We start from the raw sequence: 23995 nt of genomic DNA, 5'->3' as shown, positions 1-23995 counted from the left end.
GAATATGGCATTGGAGCTGTGCTTTGCCTCGCAGTTAGGAGTGTAAAGCGAGTAGAGCAGGGGGGCTAAACACACAGCCTTGTGGTGTATCTGTGCTGATGGAGATCATGGAGGAGATGTTGTTGCCAATCTAAACTGACTGGAGTCTGCAAGTGACGAAACCCAGGAGCTTATTGATTAGTTTTGAGGAGATGATGGTATTGAATGCTGAACCATATTCAAGAAATAGCATCCTGATGTATGCATTTTGAAGTCCAGTTGTTCCAGGGTTGAGTGAAGAGCCAATGAGTTGGCATCTACTGTGGGCCTGTTGTTCTGGGAGGTAAACTGGAGCAGATCCAAGTTGAGTTGATATGTTTCATCATCAACCGTTCAAAACACTTCATTACAGCAAAAGCAGGCACAGCGACGAGGTTTCTCATAGGTCGTGACACTTGTTTAAAAGGAAAGAAGGGACGAAGGGTGGCCATTGTTGAGAGCAGGCCAGTGGTGAGAGTTGGAGTGTCAGGCTCCCTTTTTTCCCTCTTACTGAACCTAGTGTAGTAAATAGCTGTTGTATGTTCTTCAAGCTGGATGTTGGAGTCCTGGGAGACCCAGAGCCTCCCAGGGAATTACAACTGCATGAAGTGGATTTGCCTGCAGCTCCTTGAAGATGGTGTTAGGGATTTGGAGCAGCAGCTGGATGACCTTCAGCTTGTACAGGAGAGTGAGGAGATAATTGATCAGAGTACAGGGAAGTAGTCACCCCGAAGTTGCAGGAGGCGAGTAGCTGGGTGACTGTCAGGGAAAATGGGAATGTGAATAGGCAGAGTACCCTGTGGTATACCGCTTTGGATATTGTAGAGGGATGACCACCCTGGGGAATGCCATGGGTTCCGGATTACTGACATTGAGCTTGAGTCCATGGTGCAGAAGGACACTGGATGGTATATTGCCTCCTAGGTGTCAGGGCCAGGGACATCTTGGATTATGTCCAAAGTTGGTTGTAGGTAGGAGCTAAATATCCAAGGTAACATATTGTATCAGAGGGACAGGAAGGTAGACAGAGGGGGTCTCGTGGCATGCAATCAGTAGAAAGAGGTGACAGAAGATGTTGAATCCTTGTGGATTGAGTTAAGAAACTGCAAGGGTAAAAGGACCCTGATGGCAGTTATATACAGGCCTCCTAACAGTGGCTAGGATGTGGACCACAGATTACAATGAGATATAGAAATGGCATGTCAAATGGCACGATAATTATGGGAGATTTCAACATGCACGTCAATTGGGAAAATTAGGTTGGTACTGGATCTCAAAGCAGTGAGTTTGTTGAATGCCTATGAGATAGCTTTTCAGAGCTGTTTGTCGTTGAGCCTACTAAGAGATCAGCTACACTAGATTGGCTGTTATGTAATGAACCAGAGGCAATTAGGGAGTTTAGGGTAAAGGAACCCTTAGGAGGCAATGGTCACAATATGATTGAGTTCAACTTGAAATTTAATAGGGAGAAAATAAAGACTGATGTAGCAGTATTTCAGTGGAATAAAGGAAAGTACAGTGGTATGAGAGAGGAGTTGGTCAAAGTAAATTGGAAAGAGACGCTGGCGGGGATGACAGCAGAGCAGAAATGGCATGAGCGTCTGGGATAGATGTATTCCAAAAACGAATACATAGAAACATAGAAAACCTACAGAACAATACAGGCCCTTCGGCCCACAAATCTGTGCCGAACATGTCCTTACCTTAGAACTACCTAGGCTTACTCATAGCCCTCTATTTTTCTAAGCTTCATGTACCCATCTAAGAGTCTCTTAAAGGACCCTATCGTTTCTGCCTCCACCACTGCTGCCGGCAGCCCATCCACGCACTCACCAATCTCTGCATAAAAAAACTTACCCCTGACATCTCCTCTGCACCTACTTCCAAGCACCTTAAAACTATGCCTTCTCGTGCTAGCCATTTCAGCCCTGGGAAAAAGCCTCTGACTATCCACAATATCAATGCCTCTCATCATCTTATACACCTCTATCAGGTCACCTCTCATCCTCCGTTGCTACAAGGAGAAAAGGCCAAGTTCACTCAACCTATTCTCATAAGGCATACTCCCCAATCCAGGCAACATCCTTGTAAATCTCCTTTGCATCCCTTCTATGGTTTCCACGTCCTTCCTGCTGTGAGGCGACCAGAACTGAGCACAGTACTCCAAGTGGGGTCTGACCAGGGTCCGATATAGCTGCAACATTACGTCTCGGCTCGTAAACTCAATCCCACAATTGATGAAGGCCAATGTACTGTATGCCTTCTTAACCATAGAGCCAACTGGTGTAGCAGCTTTGAGTGTGCTATGGACTCGGACCCCAAGATCCCACTGATCGTCCACACTGCCAACAGTATTGCCATTAATGCTATATTCCGCCATCATATTTGACCTACCAAAATGAACCACCTCACACTTATCTGGGTTGGACTCCATCTGCCACTTCTCAGTCCAGTTTTGCATCCTATCAATGTCCTGCTGTAACCTCTGACAGCCCTCCACACTATCCAAAACACCCCCAACCTTTGTGTCATCAGAAAATGTACTAACCCATCCCTTCACTTCCTCATCCAGGTCATTTATAAAAATCACAAAAAGTAGGGTCCCAGAACAGATCCCTGAAGCACACCACTGCTCACCAGCCTTCATGCAGAATATGACCCGTCTACAACCACTTTTTGCCTTCTGTGAGCAAGCCAGTTCTGGACCCAAAAAGCAATGTCCCCTTGGATCCCATGCCTCCTTACTTTCTCAATAAACCTTGCATGGAGTACCTTATCAACTGCCTTGCTGAAATCCATATACACCACATCTACTGCTCTACCTTCACCAGCATGTTTTGTCACATCCTCAAAAAATTCAATCAGGCTTGTAAGGCACGACCTGCCTTTGACAAAGCCATGCTGACTATTCCTAATCATATTATACCTCTCCAAATGTTCATAAATCCTGCCTCTCAGGATCTTCTCCATCAACTTACCAACCACTGAAGTAAGACTCCCTGGTCTATAATTTCCTGGGCTATCCCTACTCCCTTTCTGTCACACTTGATTCGTCCTATTCTCTCATGTCTTATCCTCTTGCTCTTCACATACTTGCAGAATATATGTTTTGTTTAATCGTCCGCCAAGGCCTTCTCATGGCCCCTTCTGGCTCTCCTAATTTCATTCTTAAGCTCCTTCCTGCTAGCCTTATAATCTTCTAGATCTTTATCTTTACCTAGCTTTTTGAAACTTTCGTAAGCTTTTCTTTCTTCTTGACTAGATTTTCAACAGCCTTTGTCCACCATGGTTCCTGTACCCTACCACCCTTTCCCTGTCTCATTGGAACTTATCTATGCAAATATCCCCTGAACATTTGCCACATTTCTTCCGTACGTTTCCCTGAGAATATCTTGTTTCCAATTTATGCTTCCAAGTTCCTGCCTGATTGCCTCATATTTCCACTTACTCCAATTAAATGTTTCCTGAACTTATCTGTTCCTGTGGTAAAGGAGTTAGAATTGTGACCACCATCTCCAAAATGCTCTCCCACTGAGAGACCTGACACCTGACCAGGTTCATTTCACGATACCAGATCAAGTACAACCTCTCCTCTTGTAGGCTTATCTACATATTGTGTCAAGAAACCTTCCTGAACACACCTAACAAACTTCACCCCATCTAAACCCCTCACTCTAGGGAGATGCCAATCAATATTTGGGAAATTAAAATCTCCCACCACAACAACCCTGTTATTATTACTCCTTTCCAGAATCTTTCTCCCTATCTGCTCCTTGATGTCCCTGTTACTATTGAGTGGTCTATGAAAAGCACCCAGTAGTGTTATTGGCCCCTTCCTATTCTTAACTTCTACCCACAGAGACTCCATAGACAACCCCTCCATGACTTCCTCCTTTTCTGCAGCCGTGACACTATCTCTGATCCACAGTGCCACACCCCCACCTCTTTTGCCTCCTTCCCTGCCCTTTCTGAAACATCTAAAGCCTGGCACTCTATTAGCCTTTCCTGCCCCTGAGCCATCCAAGTCTCTGTAATGGCCACAACATCATAGCTCCAAGTACTGATCCACGCTCTAAACTCACTCACTTTATTCACGATACTCCTTGCATTAAAATAGACACAGCTCAAACCATCGGTTTGAGTTCGTTCCTTCTCTGTCACCTATCTACCCCCCTTTCGCACTGTCTCCAAGCTTTCTCTATTTGTGAGCCAACCTCCCTTTCCTCTGCACTTCAGTTTGATTCCCACCCCCCAGAAATTCTAGTTTAAACCTGTCCTTTTTCTACAAGTCACACCTGCCCCAGAAGAGGTCCCAATGATCCAGATATCTAAATCCCTGCCCCCTACTCCAATCCCTCAGCCATGCATTTATCCTCCACCTCATTCTGTTCTTATACTCTCTGTCACGTGGCACAGGCAGTAATCCTGAGATTACAACCTTTGAAGTCCTGCTTCTCAACTTCTTTCCTAATTCCTTGTGGTCTGCTTTCAGGACCTCCTCCCTCTTCCCACCCATGTCATTGTTTTTTTTTCAATATTTTATTAATTTTCTACTAGGAGAATACAGAGTTCAAGAAAAAAGAATTACATCAATTACATTATACTGAATCACACATACAAACTCCTTACTCTATATTCATACAAATTGATTAATTCATAATATTGAAATATAGTGAATTTATTATATAGAAAAAAAATCTAACCTGCTACCAAGACTGAAGCTGATTAGTAAAGAAGAAAAAAGAAAAAAAAGTATATTATTAGCCGTCATCTGTGCTTTAATGGCAAATCAAAGGTTTTGAAAATAGTTTGAAAAAGGTCCTTACAATGTTTGAAAGTCTTGATTAGATTCAGAAATTGAACACCGAATCTCCTCTAAATTTAAACATGACATCACATCACGCAGCCATTGAACGTGAATGGGCAGAACCATATCTTTCCATTTAAGCAAGAACACCCTCCTAGCCATAAGAGAAACAAAAAAGAAATAAAAGCCAAAATGTGGAATTCAGATTTCTCCAAAATAATATCCTTTCCTCCAACAATACCACATAAAGCGGTCAAAGGATTAGGTTTAAAATTTACTTTAAAAAGTACCGAGAAGTTTGAAATACTTCTTTCTAATATTTTTTCAAGACTTGGGCATGTCCAAAACATATGAATGAGTGATGTTTCTCCAATATTACATTTATCACAATAAGGAGATATATCCAAATAAAAGCTAGACAACTTATCCCTGGTCATGTGGGCCCTGTGGACCACTTTAAACTGTAGGAGAGAGTGGTGAGTATATAACGATGAAGTGTTAGCCAATTTAAAAATTTCATTCCAAGTTTCCTCAGAAATTGAAGTCTGTAAGTCTTGTTCCCAAAGATTTTGGTACCAATATGTACCATGATCTCTGGCTGTTCTCCTTCCCACTTCAAGATATCGAGAACGCGATTAGAATCATCCCAGACCTTGGCCCCTGGGAGGCAAACTACCACCGCATTTCTTTCCTGCATCCACAGAATCACCTGTCTGACCCCCTAAGTATAGAGTCCCCTGTCACTGCTGCCATCCCCTTCCTTTCCCTACCCTTCCGAGCCACAGGGCCAGACTCCGCGCTAGAGGCGCGACCACTGTTGCTTCCCCCAGGTAGGCCGTCTCCCCCAACAGAACGCAGTTGTGCCCCGTTCAAACTGCTGAAAAAATAACCGTCACCTTTTCAACACTTCTCGCTTTTAAACTCTTCCTGCTGTTCTCATTGGCCAACCTCCACGCGCTTGTGCAGTCGTTCCTGTTACATACCTCGTGGGTATCTTGTGACTGTCTGATGACCATGATGTAACTGAGTATCTTGTGAGCATGATATAATTGTCTTGTAATGGTAAGGTGATGTAATTTTCCTGCCACTGTGAGGTCACGTGATGACATGTTTTCAACAGGTATGTAACGGGAAACCCCTGCTGTTACGTAGTTGATTCGTTGTTTAATTCATCAGTTATTTCGTTATGCTGCATATTCATCTCATGATGCAGTTTCGTTTTAAAGTGGAGTTTTACTTTCTATTGTAAGGTAAAATAGTTGTGCCGGCAGTTTCACCAATCACGGCCGGTTTTGTTTGGGGTATCTTTGATTTACCTTTACAGTCTAGTATTGGAGAATGAAGACCTTACTAAAGTACAGGAACCGAAGAATTAAGTAAAGTTGGTGTCATTTGGCAGTTTCATAAAGGATCGACCTTATTGAATCTTCGTTCAGGAAAAATGGCCTGCATCTGAGATAACCCCTGTGAGATCAGTAAAGTTTATGCAGTGTTCATTCGCCAGGAAAAGGTTCCTCTCAGTTCCTTTAAGCCGTTTTATTTCCTTCGTCGTGAATCCTTTGGACAGAATCAGCAGTAAGAATCATCAATCTGTCTTCTAAGAAATCCATTTCCAGAGAAGTCTGTCCTTATTGACTGTGTAAATCACTTGGACTTCCGAATTTACCACTTGAAGACTGTGTTCAAATTTACCACTTTAAGAACTGTTCCTGAGTTGCCGTATAGCAGTTAACTTCAGGTTAAGTTAGTCGTTTGAATACTTTTTGCTATTGTTGAGCAGAGTTTAATAAATGTTTATGTTTGTTTTTAAAACCTGACTCAATTCTATATTCATTGTTGCTGGTCACGTGACATGCCTCATTCAAACTGCTGAAGAAATACGCAGCTGGCAAAATAGTATAATCATGGCTGCCCAGGGAAGTCAAAGCTAATGTAAAAGCAAAAGAGAGGGCAGACAACAAAGCAAAAATTAGTCGAAAGAGGATTGGGATGTATTTAAAACCTTTTAGAGAGCAACTGAAAGAATCATTAAGAGGGAAAAGTTGAAATACGAGGGGTGATTGATAAGTTCGTGGCCTAAGGTAGAAAGAGTCAATTTTAGAAAACTTAGCACATTTATTTTTCAACATAGTCCCCTCTTACACTTACACACTTAGTCCAGCAGTCATGGAGCATACAGATCTTGGACCTCCAGAAAGTGCCCACAGCAGGGTGATTGATAAGTTCGTGGCCTAGGGTAGAAGGAGATGAGTTATATAGCTCTTGTTACATGCACATGCAGTTCAACTCTGAGTGATTATGCAGAAAGTTTGAGGTTAATAACTCATCAGGGGTGATTGATAAGTTCATGGCCTTGGGTAGAAGGAGATGAGCGTATGCTCCACGACCACTGGACTAAGTGTGTAGATGTAGGAGGGTACTATGTTGAAAAATAAATGTGCTAGGTTTTCTAAAATTGACTCCTTCTGCCTTGGACCACGGACTTATCAATCAATCACCCCTCATATGAAAACAAGCTAGCAAACCATAATAAAGTGGATAGTAAAAGCTTTTTCAAGTATGTAAAAAAAAAGAGAGATGAGAGTGGATATAGGACTGCAGGAAGATAAGGCCGGAGATATAATAACAGGACAGAGAGTTGGCAGATGAACTAAATGAGTATTTTGCATCAGCCTTCACTGTGGTAGACACTAGCAGTGTGCCTGATGTTGAAGGGTGGGAGGGAAGAGAAGTGAGTGCAGTTACTGCAAGGGAGAAGATGCTCAAAAATCTGAAAGATCTCAGGGTACATAAGTTACCCGGACCAGCGGAACTGCACCCCAGTGTTCTGAAAGAGGTAGCAGCAGAGATTGTTGAAGGTTAAACTGTGTACATACATCTATTGATGCTTCTGGACACATCTTCAGTGATGTTCCTGGAATCATTGGGTGTTTCGGGTCTTTCAACATCATACAACCTCCTCCAGGTGGTCCAGCCGGGGCTGATCAGACCCCAGCTTGTGTCCAGATGGCTAGCTACTTATGACTCCATGGCTTCCCTCTTTTGAGCCACAGCCGTCTTGAGGCCCTCTCTGCTGCATCGGTAGTACTGCGGATGGCTCTCCTCTTCCTCTCTCCCTCGATGCCCAAAATGCTGAAGGCTCTAACTAAGGAACGGGCTACGAATCAGCTTCCTATCAACCCCTCCCTTCGCCGTTGCCTCCAAAATTTGGTTAACATCTTCATCATACTGCTTCCACAGTGAAGTCATGTTAGCTGCAGGCCATTTGATCCACCTCCTGTTAGACTTCATGTTAGAGGGATTAGTTTGCAACACTTGGAGATTCCGGGCACTATGGGGAGACTCCAGGCCTGGCCCCTCCTTCCTCTCACTAGGTTGGACACCTGTATGTTGTGCTGCTCCTGCTCCCGCCAAATATTTCATCCTCGCTTGGTGGATCTTCAAGCCGCGATCGTTCTTGCAGGTGGAAGGCAACGGAAAGGAAATTATAAACCAGTTAGCCTGGCCTCAGTGTTTGGGAAGATGTTGGAATTGATTGTTAAGGATGAGGTTGTGGAGTACTTGGTGACACAAGACAAAACAGGAAAAAGTAAGAGTGGCTTCCTTAAGGGAAAATCTTGCCTGACAAACCTGTTGGAATTCTTTGAGGTGATTACAAGTAAGATCGAGAAAGGGGATGCTGTGGATGTTGTACATTTGGACTTTTAGAAGGCCATTGACAAGGTGCCACATGAGGCAGCTTAACAAGTTAAGAGCCCATGGTATTACAGGAAAGTTACTGGTATTGGCTGATTGGTAGGAGGCAGCGAGTTGGAATAAAAGGATCCTTTACTGATTGGCTACTAGTGACTAGTGGTTTTCTGCAGGGGTGGTTTTGGGACCACTTCTTTTTATGTTGTACGTAAATGATTTAGATGATGGAATAGATGGCTTTGTTGCTAATTTGCAGATGATACAAAAATTGGCAAAGGGGCAGGTAGTGCTGAGGAAACAGGTAAACTGCAGAAGGACTTAGACAGATTAGGAGAATGGGCAAGTGGCAAATGAAATACAATGTTGGAAAATTCATGGTCATGCATTTTGGTAGTAGAAATAAATGTGTAGACTAATTTCTAAATGGGGAGAAGATCCAAGCCCTGCATTCAAGCCCTGCCAGAACTGCTGAGAATCCTTGATTCAGGTTTAGTCTGGAATTTCTACTTTGCCTATGAGATGGCTTTATGGAGATCATACCTGGGCCTCTTGTAACTTTCTTGGACACCAGGTTTGAATGCCTTGGGTCTTATGGTTCATTCAGGGCTTCTGGTTGGGTAAAACTCTGAATGATCTTATGGGGACACACTTGTCTATAACTGTTTTAATAAAGTCTGAGACAACCATGATGTATTCACTCAGATCCCGGATTAGTCCTTGAACGCGGCCCAGTCCACCGACTGAAGCAATCTCACAGCTGCTCCTCGGCCTCCCATGACCACTTCTTTGTTGTCCTAATCTCTGTAACTTTGCTGTTTGGCCTCTGGCTGTATGAAGATACGAGAAGGTAAGGCAAGTGACCAGATTTACCGAAATACAGGTTTCTCCCACCATTCGAAGGTAGAGCGTTCCTATGAAACGGTTCGTAAGCTGAAATGTCGTAAAGCGAAGAAGCAATTACCATTTATTTATATGGGAAAATTTTGTGAGTGTTCACAGACCCAAAAATAATCTACCAAATCATGCCAAATAACACATAAAACCTAAAATAACAGTAACATATAGTAAAAGCAGGAATGATATGATAAATACACAGCCTATATAAAGTAGAAATACTTTTCCACAATCATTACTGAACTGTTCGCTGAAACAAAAATCTCACGCAAGTGCTGTTGGCAAGAACACTCTCTCCAGTAACCTTTAAGCTATGAAGCTGCCAAATCATACCAAATAACACGTAAAAATACACAGCCTATATAAAGTAGAAATAATGTATGAGCAGTGTAGTATCACTTATGGGAATCGGGAAGACAGCGAGCACACTGATGATGGTGTGTTAGACTAGGTCGTCGCTGGCTGGGGTGGTGCAGTGGCCCCCACCCTCCAGGCCGCTGAGCGATATATTGCCGCGATGAACGCAAGAGTCCAACGGTAGCAGGGAGGTACACAGCACATCTTTAAGAAAAAAGCCGAAACAAACATGCTAATTAATTAGGTGCCGCCCATAATTGTCGGCCCAGATCAGTGCCGATTTTCGACTGCATCGTCCCTGATCTGGGCCGACAATTACGTGTTGACGGCACCTAATTAATTAGCATGTTTATTTCGGCTTTTTTCTTAAAGATGTGCTGTGTGCCTTCCGGCTACTGCTGCATTCTCCACGAATCGGTATCTGTCCGTGGCTTGGGGGGTGGGGTGGTGGGACACTGGGGTGTCATCTCGTCGCCTGTTTCCATTAGAGCAGGCAGCTCATCTTCTTCTATCTCTGCCCGCCTCGATGTCGAAGGGCGAGGTTCGTCGTCTGCTGTGGCTGATGTGGAAGGCTTGCTTGACTGCTGAGCTTTGCGCATTTTTCTATCACACAGTTCTTTAATAAAGACTCAAACCATCCTGCAAATATCCCCTAAGCCAACGTACCCTTTCAAAATTAAAGTCGTACTTTATCATTACTCATTCGGTTTCGATTGTTATCCTTTTTTCTTCCAATTGCATCAGTTCTTTATCTGTCAGTTTTTGGTGGTGGGATGCCAAAACCTCTTCAACATCATGTTCGTCAGCTTCCACAAGCCAAACTCACGTTGTCCTCACTTCGTTCACCACGATCAAAACGCTTAATTATGTCTAGTTTTACGGTAAGTGTAACACCCTTACGAGCTCTTTCAGGCTTTTCCGATGCCATAGATCTCATCTTGCAAACGGCTGCTCACAGGCACGTGTTAAAGCAATGCAGTTCCAAATCCGGGGTGCGCTGCCTTTTATCGCATGCTGAATTTTTTTTTCGTAACAGTGAAAATGCCTTCTGAAAGCGAAAACAGGGTACTAATGTAGATCTTTCATAACAGTGAGGTTTCGTAAAGCGAAAGTTCGAAAAGCTATCTGGGCATGGAATGGTAAATATTCCTTAAATTAGTATTAGTATGTTGGGACCTCTGGTGCTACTGGTTATATGCTGAAGGTTATTGGACAGGGTTTTCTTCAAACAGGCCTGGTTAAAGTCCTTGACTATGATTCGAATTGCGTCGGGATGGACTGTTTCTAGTTTGGAGATGGCTTCATGCAGTATCTCAAGTGCTTGATTATAGTCGGTCGCTGGGGTTATGGAAATTGCTGTCAGGATTATGGAGGAGAACTCCCTAGGCAAATAGAATAGATGGCATTTGATCATTAGGTGTTCAAGGTCAGGGGAACATGAGTTTGAGAAAACCGTCACATCGGAGCACGTCTGAGAGTTTATCATGAAACATGCACCGTTTGCCTTTTCTGAATCAGCAGTTTGGTCCTTTCTGTGAATTGAGAAGCCTTTGGGTCTGAACACTATCTGGCTTGTTGGAAGTAATCATCCACTGAGGAGCAGTGTGTCTGCCTGTAGCAGGCAGCTTAAAGCACTGGAACCTAAACACAAACACCAAACTGCAAAATCCTACAAGTTCACTGGGTGCAACACTGTGCTATCCAGCTCTTAAAACTTGTCCTGATATTAATTAAGAATATAGTTGGCCTTCTACCTCAGTACCACTTTCCAGCACTATACTAACTTCTTATTATCCAGAAATCTACTGATGTCACGTCCATGGGTACACAGGCACGAAAAGAAAATAGTGGAAGTGCTTCATTTTTCAAACTATCATCCGCATTTTCTGTCAGGTACCTGCTGCACCTGTAGCAATTTATGTTCACCCTACATTGATCGCACTAGTCACCTCATAACCAGTTTTGAACACGACTGCATTGACTTTGAAGCAGTCAATGTATATCTGAATTTTTAATGTCATGGAGTTTTTTTTTCAGCAAATGGGGTGCTCAAAGAACCTTGAGACTGCACATCAGATCTGATGTTTGAAGCAATATTTTAATGGATGTAACACACATCAAAGTTGCTGGTGAACGCAGCAGGCCAGGCAGCATCTCTAGGAAGAGGTACAGTCGACGTTTCGGGCTGAGACCCTTTTAATGGATGTAATGGATGTTTTAGTTTGATGAAACTGCAGCTTATATTTTTTCGTTAAGTATTTTCAACTTTATCTTAACATTCAAGTTCCTCACAGATCCTGCTCCTCCCAATATCCAGATTCTTCCAGCTCTGTAATCATCTGCCATAACTTGACCCTTATTGACCCTTGTTATTCGGAATAAGGTGGACAAATTTGCGGCGCTATTAGAGATTGGTCGGTATGATGTCGTGGGCATCACTGAGTCATGGGTGAGCGAAGGCTATAGATAGGAGTTTAACATCAAAGGATATAGGAGGAGACTGAGGTCCTTTAACATCTGCCGGACGATGCTGAGGATGTTCTACGAGTCTGTGGTGGCCAGTGCTATCATGTTTGCCGTTGTGTGCTGGGGCAGCAGGCTGAGGGTTGCAGATACCAACAGAATCAACAAACTTATTCGTGAGGCCAGTGCTGTTGTGGGGATGGAATTGGACTCTCTCTCGGTGGGGTCTGAAAAGAGGATGCTGTCTAAGTTGCATGCCATCTTGTTCAATGCTTCCCATCCACAACATAATGTACTGAGTGGGCACAGGAGTACACTCAGCCAGAGACTCATCCCACCGAGATGCAGCAGAGAGCGTCATAGGAAGTCATTTGTGCCTGTGGCCATCAAACTTTACAACTCCTCCCTTGGAGGGTCAGGCACCCTGAGCCAATAGGCTGGTCCTGGACTTATTTCATAATTTACTGGCATAATTTACATATTACTATTTAACTATTTATGGTTCTATTACTATTTATTATTTATGGTGCAACTGTAACGAAAACCAATTTCCCTCGGGATCAATAAAGTATGACTATGACTATGACTACGACTATGACTATATACTTCGTATTAAAAGGGCAGGCAGGAAGGCATAGGCGATGGTGTGGCTCTGTTGATAAGAGATAGAATTACATCTTTAGGAAGAGGTTACACAGGATCAGAGAATGTTGAATCTTTACAGGCGGAGTTAAGAAACTGCAAAGGAAAAAAACCATTATGGGAATCATATATAGGCCTCCAAAAGTAGCCAAGATGTGGGGTTGCGATTGCAAAGGGAGCTGGAAAAGGCAGGTAATAAGGGTAATGTCACAATTGTAATGGGGGACTTCAATATGCAAGGGGATTGGGGAAAATGGGGTTGATGTCAGATTGCAAGAGAGGGAATTTGTTGAATGCCTGAGATAGTTTTTAAAGCAGCTACTCAGGTAAAGGCTATGTTAGATTGGTTGTTGTGTAATGACACAGATCTTATTAGAGAGCTTAATGTAAGGGAACTCTTAGGAGGCAGTGATCATAATATGATTGAATTCATACTGCAGTTTTAGAGGGAGAAACATAAGTCACATGTATCAGTATTGCAATAGAATAAAGGGAATTACAGAGGCATGAGAGAGGAGCTTGCCCAGGTGGATTGGAGGAGGAAAACAAGAAAAAATCTGCAGATGCTAGAAATCCAAGCACACACACAACGTGCTGGGGCAATTTAGCATCTAAACTGCTTGGCCTGCTGAGTTCCTCCAGCATTTCGTGTTGGACTGGAGAAGGGGACTGGCGGGGATGATGGCAGAGCAGAGATGGCTGATGTTTCTGGGAATAGTTCTCAAGGCACAGGATAAACATGTCCCACAGCAGAAGTTCAGGGGTAGGTCCAGGCAACTGTGGCTGATGAGGGAAGTTAAGGACTGCATAAAAGCCAAGGAAAGGGCATATAAGATAGCAAAAGTTGGATAATTGAGAAACTTTTAAAATCCAATGGAAGGCAAGTAAAATAGCTATAAGAAGGGAAAAGATGAAATATAAGGGCATCTAGCCAATAATAGAAAAGCAGGATCAGATAAATGTTTTTTCAGTAAAAGGGAAGTAAGAGTTGATATTGGACCATTGGAAAATGATGCTGGTGAGGTAGTAATGGGGACAAAGAAATAGCAGATGAACTTAATGGGTACTTTGCATCAGTCTTCACCATGGAAGACTCTAGCAGTGTGTCAGAGGTCCGTGTCAGGGAGCAGGAGTGAGTGCCATTTTTATTGCAAAGGAAAAAGTGTGAGGCAAACTGAAAAGGTTAAAGATGGATAAATCACCTGGGCCAGATGGACTATATCCCAGAGTCCTGAGAGAGGTTGCTGAAGAGATAATGGATGTATTGGTCATGAACTTTCAAGGATCACTTGATTCTGGCAGAGTCCCAGAGGACTGGATGATTGCAATTGTCACTCCACCCTTTAATAATAATAGTACTTTATTGGTCCTAAATGAGGAATTATTTCATTACATCAGCAACATTTAAAAACACACTGAGCAAAAATAACAAATAATAATAATAAATATAATAATAATATTAACTAATAATGAAGTGCAAATAATAATATGCACAATAAAAATTTGCCAATGTTCAATACTGTGCAATAATAATGTACAAAATAATAAAACAGAGACGATTGTACTATGATGTGTGTCCTCCTGCCACACAGATGAACTGTTGTATATGTTTATTGCATTTGATAGGAAGGATTTTCTGTAACGATCCTTGTGACAGCAGAGCTGAATGAGTCGGTTCAAAAGGGTGCTCCATTGCTTATTTAGTAGGTCATGGAGAGGATGTGCCTGATTGTCCATCACGGATAACAGTTTATTTAGTGACCTCTTCTCCACCACTAACTCAAAAGAGTCCAGGTTGTAGCCGAGTACAGATCCAGCCTTTTTGATGAGTTTATTTATTCTTTTTGCATCACCAGCTCTGATACTGCTTCCCCAACATAAAGTCCCAAAGAAGACTGCACTCACTACAACTGACTGGTAAAAGATCTCCAAAATCCTGCTGCGCACATTGAAGGATCTCAGCTTCCTTAGAAACTAGAGTCTGCTCATCCCCTTCTTGTAAACAGCCTTGGGGTTGGCTTTCCAGTCGTCTATTGCTTTTTTTTTGTAATATAATTTTTATTGAATTTTCAAAAGGAATACATGAAAAAATAGAATCTACCCTCCCCCCTCCCCTTAACCCTCCCCCCCCCCACATAAAGTCCTACCTAAAAAGAAAGAAAGAAAAAAGAAAGAAAGGAAGAAAAGAGCCGCCTGGGTGTTGGAAAGTTTCCACATGCTCCATGGGATTCAAAATAAATTTGGTATAATTATTCGTTACTTTCCCCAAGTGACCAAAGTCTTTATCGGAGCACTTAAATATGCCATCCTATCTTTTGTAAATAAGGGCGCCAAATATTCAAAAATGTTACATATTTGTCTCCTAAATTATAAGTAATTTTTTCGAGTGGAATAGAACTAGCCATTTCATTATTTCAACGATCCATACTTAAATACGAATCAGATTTCCAAGTAACTGCTATAGTCTTCTTAACTACTGCCAATGCAATTTTTATAAATTCTTTCTGATATTTATTCAATTTAAGTTTCGGTTTTATCCCTTCAATATCACTTAATAGAAATAATACAGTCTATTGTTGAGGTGAACACCCAAGTATTTGTACTCCTCTGCCACCACAACTTCTCCCAGTATGTATACAGGACTCGTCACTGTCCTCTTCCTCCTAAAATCAACCTCCATGGTTTTGGCCACATTCAGGAGCAGGTGATTCCTCTCTCACTATTCCACAAACTTGTCACCAGTCTTCTGTACTCTGACTCCTGCCCATCTCTGATACACCCAACCACAGCAGAGTCATCAGAGAACTTCTACAAGTGACAAGACTCAGATTTGTACTGGAAGTCTGAGGTATATAGTGTGAATAGAAATGGAGACAGGACAGTCCCTTGTGGTGCTCCAGTGTCATTCATCACCATCTCAGACAGAGAACTACCCAGCCGCACAAACTGGGGTCTATCTGTCAGGTAGTCAGTAATCCAGGAGACAGTGGATTTGTCTCCACCCATCCTTTGCAGCTTCTTGCTCAGAATAAGTGGCTGGATGTATTGAATGCACTAAAGAAATCAAAAAATGTGATTCTCACAATGCCACAGCCATCATCCAGGTGGGAGTGAGCTCTCTGTTACAGGTAGATGATGGCATCATCCACCCCCACATGAGGTTGGTAGGCAAACTGTAGAGGGTCCAATGAAGATCTCACCTGTGGTCCATGGTAAGTCAGGACCTGCCTCTTCAGCACCTCATCACATGAGATGTGAGAGCAATTGGTTTGTAGTCATTAAGTTTAGAAGAAGTCATCTTCTTGGATGCAGGAACCAAGTAGGAAGTCTTTCATGGCACTGTTATCTTTTCCTGATTCAGACTCAGATTGTGAAGGTGCTGTAAAATACCAGACAGCTGGCTCACACAGGCCTTCAGTACCTTGGGGCTGATACCATCTGGCACAGCAGCCTTGCGTTGATGTAGTCTCTCCAGCTATCTCTTAACCTGACCTGCAGTCACAGGTGGGGAAGGGTGGTCACTGCATAGAGGCAGGATACTCCAAAGCTGGGGGGTTTGGAACACAAGCACTCACTGGAGGGGTAGTGGGAGAAGGCTATGGAGGCAAGGAGGGTGTGTGATTTGGGAAAATGGGGAAGACGACAGCAGGAGGTCCTGTGCTGAACCTGTTGAAAAACAAGTTCAATTAATTGGCCCTATCCATGCAGCCCTTGATCTTCCTTTCCTTAACCTTGAAGCCAGTGATCTGCTTCATGCCTGACCACACGTCCCTTATGCTATTGTGCTGGAGCTTGTACTCCAGCTTCCTCTTGTAGGATTCTTTGCACTCCCTCAGCCTCACCCTCAGTTCACTCTGTACTCGCCTCAGTACTTGTCCATCTCCAGACCTGAAGGCTTTCTTCTTATTATTCAAAAGTTCTTTCAGGTTGCTGCTGATCCAGGACTTGTTGCTGGAGAAACAGCGTACAGTCCTAGTTGGCAAGATGGTGTTTGATACAATCAATCATTTTATTGATGTAGCTCACATAACACATCTCAGTTTGTCCTCTCAAAGCATTCCTGCAGTGCCTCATTAACATCCTGAGTCCACCTCCTTACAATTCTTGTTAACACAGGGTGCTGCTAGACATGAGGCATGTACCTGGGTGTTAGCAGGACTGGGTTGTGATCTGATCTGCCATGGGGGAAGGGCAGCAGCACTCTTTGCATCCTTTACATTCCCATGCAGAAGGTCCAGTGTTCTGTTGGCACCATTTTGGTATAAGAAGGGAGGAAGGCAAAAGAAAGGAAATTGAAAAGGAGGAAGGAGAAGATGGCGGCGCAATGCAGCGCATGCAGCTGTTCCGAATGAATATTGATTATGTGTAATTAGGGGGCCATGCACAATCCAGATTTGATGGAGGCAGCCATGAGAAGCGCAGAGGAACATCTGGAGTAACTTCTGAAATGCCTGCTTCGCTGCCGCTGCTACTGTGCGATCGAGAATCTCCGGAGACGAAGGCCCCAAATCCTTGGCTTTCCATATTACCTGTTGCTGGGGCCGGGGTCGAAACACTCGGCAGAGATGGTGCTCGTTGCTTGGTGTCGAAGAGGTGGTCAGAGACTCGGAGTTTTCGGACAGGCTCGGAGTCGGACTGTGGTCGGATACTTCCAGGTGCTGCATCAGCAAGTTGGCGGCGCTGGAGGTTTACCATCTGCGTGAGATGATGGGACTTTCGAGAGACTTTAAGGCTTTTATTGTGCCATGGTCTGTTCTTATCAAATTACGGTATTGCTTTGCACTGTTGTAACTGTATGTTATAATTATGTGGTTTTTGTTAGTTTTTAAGTCGGTTTGTCACGTGTTTTCGTGATATCATTCTGGAAAAACATTTTATCATTTCTTAATGCATGCATTACTAAATGACAATAAAGGGGACTGCGTGTCCTCATAATCATAATTGTAGGCCAATTAGCCTAACATCAGAGGCTGGGAAAGTGTTGGAGTCCGTTATTAAGGACCAGGTTTTGTGGTACTTGGAGACTAATGATAAAATAAGTGAAAGTCAACATGGTTTCTGTGAAGGGAAATCTTGTCTGATAAATGTATTAGAGTTCTTTGAGGAAGTAACAAGCAGGATGGACAAAGGAGAGGCAGTGGATGTCATTTACTTGAATTTTCAGAAGGCATTTGATAAGGTGCCTCACATAAAATACAGGAAAAATACTGGCATGGATAGAGGAATGGCTGACAGGCAGGAGTGGGAATAAAGGGGGCCTTTTCTGGTTGGCTGCCAGTGACTAGTGGTGTTCCTCAGGGGACAGTATTGGGACTGCTACTTTTCACATTGTTTATCAACTTGATAGTGGAATTGATAGCTTTGTGCAAAGTTTGTAGATGATACGTAGATAGATGGAGGGAAGGAAGTAATGCGATTGCAGCAGAACTTACACAAATTGGAAGAATTGGCAAAAAAGTGGCAGACGGAATACAATGTTGGGAAATGTATGATAATACATTTTGGTAGAAGGAAAAATAGTGCAGACTGTTATTTAAGTGGGATGCAGAGGGACTTAGGAGTCCTCATGCAAGACTTCCAGAAGGTTAACTTACAGGTTGAATCTATGGTAAAGAAGGGATTTGCAATGTTGACATTTATTTCAAGGGGAATAGAATATAAAAGCAAGGAAATAATGCTGAGCCTTTATAACCCCAACCACCGGGCCGTAGACTGGTACAAAGCATGCGCTACCGGGCCACGAGGAAACAATACGAGTCAGCTGCACCTTTCCTCATTCCCTGTCACGCACTGTTGAACTAGAACATAGGGTTGCCAACTGTCCCGTATTTGCCGGGACATCCCGTGTATTGGGCTAAATTGGTTTGTCCCATACTGGACCGCCCTTGTCCCGTATTTCCCCCGCCAAGGTAGAGTGTTCCTATGAAACCTTTTGTGCCGAAATGGCATAAAGTGAAGAAGCAATTACCATTAATTTATATGGAAAAAATTTTTGAATGTTCCCAGACCCAAATAATAACCTACCAAATCATACCAAAGAACACATAACATCTAAAATAACTCTAACATATAGTAAAAGCAGGAACGATATGATAAATATACAGCCTATATAAAGTAGAAATAATGTATGTACAGTGTAGTTGGGAAGATTAAGCCAAAGCCGATATGTGGAAAAAAAATCGGCATGTACGCCCATGCGCATGTCACATATGCGCACATCACGCATGCACACACAAGTGCCTGTGCAAGGCTTCATGGTCATGGTAGTCTTTCTCGGGGTAAACACGAGCATCCCATCAGCACATACAAAATGCTGGTGAACGCAGCAGGCCAGGCAGCATCTATAGGAAGAGTCAGTCGACATTTCGGGCTGGGACCCTTCGCCAGGATTTGACTGCTATTCCCTTATTTGGGAGTGAGAAAGTTGGCAACCCTAACTGTAAGAGACATCATGTTGAGGTGAGTTCAACCCTACCTGAACATCCCCCCTCCCCCCACCAGTCGGGCCGGTCCACAAGAATATTGTCAATATTAAACCGGTCCGCAGTGCAAAAAAGGTTGGGGACGCTTGCTTTATAACACACTAGTCAGGCCACACTTGGAGTATTGGCAACAATTTTGAGCCCCATATCTCAGAAAGAATGTGCTGTCATTAGAGAGAGCCCAGAGGAGTTTCACAAGGATGGTTTTGAATGAAGGGGTTAACATATGAGGAGTGTTTGGCAGCTTTGGGCCTGTACTCACTGGAATTTGGAAGAATGCAGGGGGATCTCATTGAAACCTTCCGAATGTTGAAAGGACTAGATGGGGTGGATGTAGAGAGTATGTTTCCTATCGTGGGGGTACCTAGAACTTGAGGGCACAACCTTGAAACTGAGGGACGACCTTTAAGAACAGAGGAAAGGAGGATTTTTTTAGCCAGTGAGTAGTGAATCTGTGGAATGCTCTGCTACAGACTGCTGTGGAGGCCAAGTCCATGCATATATTTAAGGCAGAAGTTGATAGTTTCCTGATTGATTAGGGTATAGAAGGATGTGGCAAGAAGGCAGATATATGGGGTTGAGCGGTCTCCGGGATCAGCCATGGTGGAATGGCGGAGCAGACTCGATGGGCTGAATGGCCTAATTCTCCTCCTATGTATTATGGTCTAATGGATTGTATCCTGTCAGCTGCCAGCTCACAAGGTTCTGAAATTATGTTCTAAACTTCCCTATTGTCAACTTCTTTCTTCCTTAGGAATGTCCCTTTAAACTTAGATCTTTGACCATCCTTTTGATTATTTACCCAAAAATTCTTCATGTAAGAATAATAAAATAGCATTTGTGGAATATTTTACTTTCCCCAAAATTGAGCAGGGAACCTCGAGTGTTAAGGATCTAGAAAGGGGTGCAATTTGTGAAATGTATCCAGAATTTTTCCTGAGAATTTATCGATAGCCTTACTTTGGAGGATACCGTATTGACCTCCTCTCAGAGAAAAAGACAGAGCAATAACTGAAGTGGTGATCAGGGAGCACTTTGGAACCTGTGACCATAATTCTGTTTTAAGATAAGGAGCAGCATGTTCCTGTTAGGGTAAAGGATAAACCTGGCAAGTTTAAGGAACTCTTGCTGATGAAAGTTATTGAGGCTCTGGTCAAGAAAAAGAAGGAAGTGTACATTGGGTTTAAGAGGCTCGGTGTAAATAAATCCCTTGGTGACTATAAAAAGATGAAGAATATTCATAAGAGGGAAGTCAGAAGGGCAGAGAAGGTATGAGATAGATCTGGCAGGGAAAGTTAAGAAAAATTCCGAGAGGTTCTCAAGCATAAGAGATGGGTTCTCTAAGAGTAACATGTGGCTAGGGAGAGAGTGGATCTCTTAAAGATCAGTTAGGCTGCTCATGTCTTGAGCCACAAGAGATGGTGAGATTGAGAACAAGTATTTCTTCTCGGTGTTCATTGAGAGTAAAATTGTGGTTTGTCGAGAGGGGAAATTTATTTGGACTTTTAAGCAAGGCCTTTGATGAGGTCCCACATGGCAGACTGTTCTGGAAGGTGAAGTCCCATGAAATTCAAGGAATTAGGTGGATTCAAATTGCCTCAGCGGTAGAAAGCAGAGTGTGGTGGTTGAACAACACACACAAAATGCTGGAGGAACTCATCTGGCCAGGCAGCACCTATGGAAAAAAATACAATTGATGTTTCAGGCTGTACTTTTTTCCATAGATGCTGCCTGGCCTGCTGAGTTCCTCCAGCATTGTGTGTGTTGCTTGGATTTCCAGCATCTGCAGACTTTCTCTTGTTTGTTGTAGTTGAAGCTAATTTCTTGGAAAGAAGACCGTTAATTAGTAGTGTGCTGCAGTGGTAAGCATTGGGACCCTTGTTATACTATATATACAAGTGCACAAGGTTTTACAGATGTCACAAAATTAAGAGGTGTTGTTAAAGGTGAACCATAGGTTATAGGGGATCTTGATTAGTTATGGAAAAGGGGTGAAGAACAGCAAAGAGATTTGAATGATGTGAAGTGATACATTTTATAAAGTAAAGCCAATTTATGATATGAATGGTAGGGCATTAGGGAGTGTAAATGAACAGAGGAACCTTGGAGAACAAGCTTTGTACAATTTTGGTCGGTCTGTGAGAGGAAACACATGGTTGAACTGGAAAGAGTGCCAAAGAAAATTTGTAAGGACCTTGCTAGCTCTAGAGGGCCTGATTATAGTGAGGTGTTGGTCTGAACGTGAAAGAACCTGAGTTATAATGAAGGGTTGTTCTAGAACATAAAAAAAAACCTAAGTTATATTGAGGGATTGGTCTGGAACGTAAAAAAAAAACTGACTTATAGTGAGGAGTTGGTCTGGAACATAAATAAAAACCTGAGTTCAAGTCAAGTCAAGTCGCTTTTATTGTCATTTCAACCATAACTGCTGGTACAGTACATGGTAAAAATGAAACAATGTTCCTCCAGGACCATGCTGCTATGTGCAACAACACAAAACTACACTAGACTTCAGACCTACACGAGACTACGTTAAGTGCACAAAACAGTGCAAGACAGTACAATAATTAATAAACAAGACAATAGGCACAGTAAAGGACAAATTACAATATAATAATAAATGATGTAAATGTAAATGTAAACAATGTAAACAATGTTTCAGCAGGAATTGAGAAAGAAATGAGCAAAAATTGCAAAGGGAGTGGAGTGGTGTTCAGTTGAGTGTATATGTGCGTGACTCTGAGTATTGAGAAGTCTGATGGCTTGGGGGAAGAAACTGTTACACAGTCTGGTCGTGAGAGCCCAAATGCTTTGGTACCTTTTGCCCGATGGCAGGAGGGCGAAGAGTTTGTGTGAGGGGTGCGTGGGGTCCTTCACAATACTGTTAGCCTTGTGGATGCAGCATGTGGTGTTAATGTCTGTAATGGGTGGAAGAGAGACCCCGATGACCCCTTCAGCTGACCTCACTATTTGCTGCAGGGTCTTGCGATCCGAGACGGTGCAATTCCCGAACCAGGCAGTGATGCAGCTGCTCAGGATACTCTCAATACACCCTCTGTAGTATGTGGTGAGGATGGGGGGTGGAAGATGGACTTTTCTCAGCCTTCGCAGAAAGTAGAGACGCTGCTGGGCTTTCTTTGCTATGGAGCTGGTGTTGAGGGACGAGGTGAGATTCTCTGCCAGGTGAACATCAAGAAATTTTGTGCTCTTAACGATTTCTACGGAGAAGCCATCAATGTTCAGCGGAGAGTAGTCGCTCCGTGCTCTCTTGAAGTCAACAACTATCTCTTTTGTTTTGTTCACATTCAAATACAGGTTGTTGGCTCTGCACTAGTCCGTTAGCCACTGCAGCTCTTCTATGTATGCTGACTCGTTGTTCTTACAGATAGACCCACCACGGTCGTGTCATTGGCGAACTTGATGATGTAATTTGAGCTGTGTATTGCTACACAGTTGTGGGTCAGCAGAGTGAACAGCAGTGGACTGAGCACACAGCCCTGGGGGTCCCCCTGTTCTCATTGTGGTGGTGGTTGGTCTGGAATGTAAAAAAACTGAGTTATAGTGAGGGGTTAATCTGGAACGTAAAAAGAACCTGAGTTATAATGAGGGGTTGGTCTGGGCACGTTTTGTGTTGGGCACTTGGCCAAGTCACTAAGGCGTTCGTCTAGTGATCTGAAGGTCGCTAGTTCGAGCCTTAGCTGTGGCAGCGTGTTTGTGTCCTTGAGCAAGGCACTTAACCACACATTGCTCTAGTGTCTATGCGAGGAGTGGCGCCCCACACGGACTTCCAATCTGTGCCTCTCATGGTCTGAGTCAACGTTCCCCAGTTGGTCTGGAACATAGAAGAACCTGAATTATAGTGAGGGATTGGTCTGAAATATAGAAGAACCTGAATTATAGTGAGGGATCTGTCTAGAAGATAGAAGAACCTGATTTATAGTGAGGGATTGTTCTGGAGCATAGAAGAATGAACAACATTCTTATAGTTGTGTATAAAATTATGAGAGAAATAGACACCATGAATGGTAACAATCTTTTCCCAAGTGCAGGAGAGTAGATTAGGGTGCGAGGGGAAGTTTTTAAAAGAGAGCTGAGGGCAAACTTTAGTATCTGGAACAAGGTACCAGCTGTGGAGGCATTGTAGTATAATTTGGGAATCTCTTGAAGAGGCACATGAAGGGTGGGACCGAGAGTGATATGGGTCAAACACAGAAAATTGGTGTTAGCTGGGTGGACAATGTGGTCAGTACAGGTTCACTTGCCCAAAGGTCCTATATCAGTGCTCTATAAGTTCATAATTCGATCTTCTTTAGTTTCAATTTTCCGACTAAGTTTATGTAAAAGAATTTGGCTTCAGTTTCATAAATGTATAGAAATTATTGTTTTTATTTATGTTGATTTATTGAATTTCATATTTTACAAGAAATAGTCAAATGCTGTTGCTTCTAATAGTGACATTTAATTTTCTTAAGGATTCCCACTCTCTGAATCTTTCTTCCCTTATCCTCTCCATGTCTTATGTTGTAAAATCATAATATAGTACCCTAAAGATGTTAATTATTTGGCTTTCTTATGTATTCAGTATAAATAAATCTATACAGGTTCCTTAAGGTTGTCATAGCCTGTGGGTGGGGGGGGG

Source organism: Mobula birostris, chromosome 7, assembly GCF_030028105.1.
Source record: "Mobula birostris isolate sMobBir1 chromosome 7, sMobBir1.hap1, whole genome shotgun sequence".
Taxonomy (NCBI): Eukaryota; Metazoa; Chordata; class Chondrichthyes; order Myliobatiformes; family Myliobatidae; genus Mobula; species Mobula birostris.
The sequence above is the reverse complement of the archived record's forward strand: the minus strand, read 5'-3'. Positions refer to the sequence as shown.